The sequence below is a fragment of the Physeter macrocephalus genome, chromosome 7, assembly GCF_002837175.3.
Source record: "Physeter macrocephalus isolate SW-GA chromosome 7, ASM283717v5, whole genome shotgun sequence".
Taxonomy (NCBI): domain Eukaryota; kingdom Metazoa; phylum Chordata; class Mammalia; order Artiodactyla; family Physeteridae; genus Physeter; species Physeter macrocephalus.
The window spans coordinates 142,885,267-142,887,362 of NC_041220.1; the positions used below are offsets into that span (position 1 = coordinate 142,885,267).

General features: G+C 52.3%; 1 non-coding gene across 1 annotated transcript; it reads left to right on the forward strand.

Annotated features, from left to right (window-relative positions):
- Positions 1-1,118: 1,118 nt before the first annotated feature.
- LOC112063804 (U6 spliceosomal RNA) lies at positions 1,119-1,226 on the forward strand. Its single transcript, XR_002891188.1, has one exon. It is a non-coding gene; the product is annotated as a U6 spliceosomal RNA (small nuclear RNA).
- The last annotated feature ends 870 nt before the right edge of the window (positions 1,227-2,096 follow it).

The following is a 2,096-nucleotide window of genomic DNA, read 5'->3' on the forward strand; positions in this document are numbered from 1 at the left end:
CTGCTTGCGACAAGGGGATGCACGAGTCCTCCCCCGTGTGCGGCTCAGCCGTTCCTACCGGAAAGCCGTGATCCATGATCGAGTCCGGACAAGGGCAGCACCAGCTCAAGACTCCTTGTCTGGAGGCAGGCGCCAGAGATTCATCACCCCTGGGGGTCCCGAGAACACAGTCGCCCCGCTTTTGTGAGAACAGATGTTTTCTTGAAATTAACAAGCCTGTGAAATGGCACCCAGGGAGTTAAAGCTAAGTCACAGAAGTGAACGATTGTCGTGTCCCCCCCCACCCCCCCACCTCCCCCCCCACCCCCCGTCCAAGGAGCCAAGAGGAAATTAGCAGAAGGATGGAGGTAACCAGGGGCTGGGGGAGGGGCAGGGGGCCCTGGGTAGAGCTTATGTTGGGGGTTGGGTTAGTCAGGGCTCTCCAGAGAAACAGAACAATAGGAGACAGAGAGAAAGGAGATAAATATATAAAGAAACGGCTATAGGTACAGATAAGGATATAGATACAGATATACGTGTACAGATATAGATACAAAGAGATTTATTATAAAGAATTGCTCACAGGATTATGCAGGAGGCTGGCAAATCCAAAGTCTGCAGAGCTGATGTCTCAGTTGGAGCCCAAAGGCCAGAAGCTGCTGTAGAACCAGGAAGATCCGACGGTCCAGTTGGAGGGCTGTCTGTCCGGCAGGAGAATTCCCTCGGACTTGGGGCGGGTCAGCCTTTCTGTTCTATTCAGGCCTTCCACGGGTTGGGTGGTGCCCACCTGCGTGGGGGGTGGGCAGTGTGCTTTATTCAGTCTACCGATTCACACGCTAACCTCATCCAAAAGCACCCTCGCACACACACCCAGGATCCTGTTTGACCAAACACCCGGGCACCTGTAGGCCAGGCAAGCTGACAGATAAAATTCACCATCACAGGGGTGCTGAAAAAGCTTTGGGTGAAAATAGCGCTGTTGGGTACACACTGAATGTATGTAATGCCACTGAATTATACACTTACAGATTATTCAATCATAAACATGATGTTAAGTATATTTTACCACAATTTTAAAAAAATGCACAGTGCAGATTTTTACAGTTGCTCCATTTTATAGGTTAGAAAAAATATATGTAATTCTTGCTTCGGCAGAACATATACAAAGATCGGAACAGTACAGAGAAGCTTAGCACGGCCCCCTGTGCTGGGATGGCCTGCAAATTGGTGACGTATTCCATGTTTTTTTTAAAAAACTATAGGTAGCAAAACAGTCCCCACCAGGTTCCAAACTGGAGTTGAAAAACTGTCCTCAAAGGACCAGAGACCAACATTTCAGCTTTGCCATCCAGCCTCCGCTGCCCTTGGATCAGGAAGGCAGCCAGAGACTACAGGTGAGTGAGTGAGTGTGGCTGGGTTCCAATAAAACTTTATTTATACTCACAGAAGTTTGAATTTCACATAAGATTTTCACATGTCACAAAACACTTTTTTTTGTTTTTTCAGTCTTCGAAAAACATAAAAACCATTCTTAGGTTGCCAGGTGTACAAAAATAGACAGTGGGCTGGATGTGGCCTGCCAACGGTAGTTTGCTGACCCTGGAGCTAAGCAAAGAGGAGCCGGGGCTAGGCTCCCCGGTGGGCGCCCACCCCAAGCCCAGCCGAGGGGGCTCAGCCATGCCTGGGTCCCCGGGGGTGCTAGGTGGGGGAGGGCATAAGGAGAAATAAGGAGGCAGAACGCTGGGGACCCAGAAGTGCCAGCGGCCAGGGGGAAGCAGACCTGTGCTTGGGGGCCCGGGGATCTGACGCCCACCTCCTTCTCACCCTGGACCACACGTCCTCCTGATGCCCCAGCCTCTCTCACTGTGCCCCGTCTCACCCTCCTGACCTCTCAACATCAAGGGAGGTGATGCCCGCTGCTCTGGAAGGCCACGTGGGCAACAGGCCGCGAAGGGTACCATCAGGATTGTTGGCGACTGAGACGTTTGCCAGGACGCAGGACGTCCAGCGCCAAAATGCACACAGTCCCAGGGAACCCGGGATGGTCAGCCACCCTCCAGTCACCCCGACTGGTGCACGCAGCAGGAGAAGGGACACAGAAGACAGCTGCCCCACAG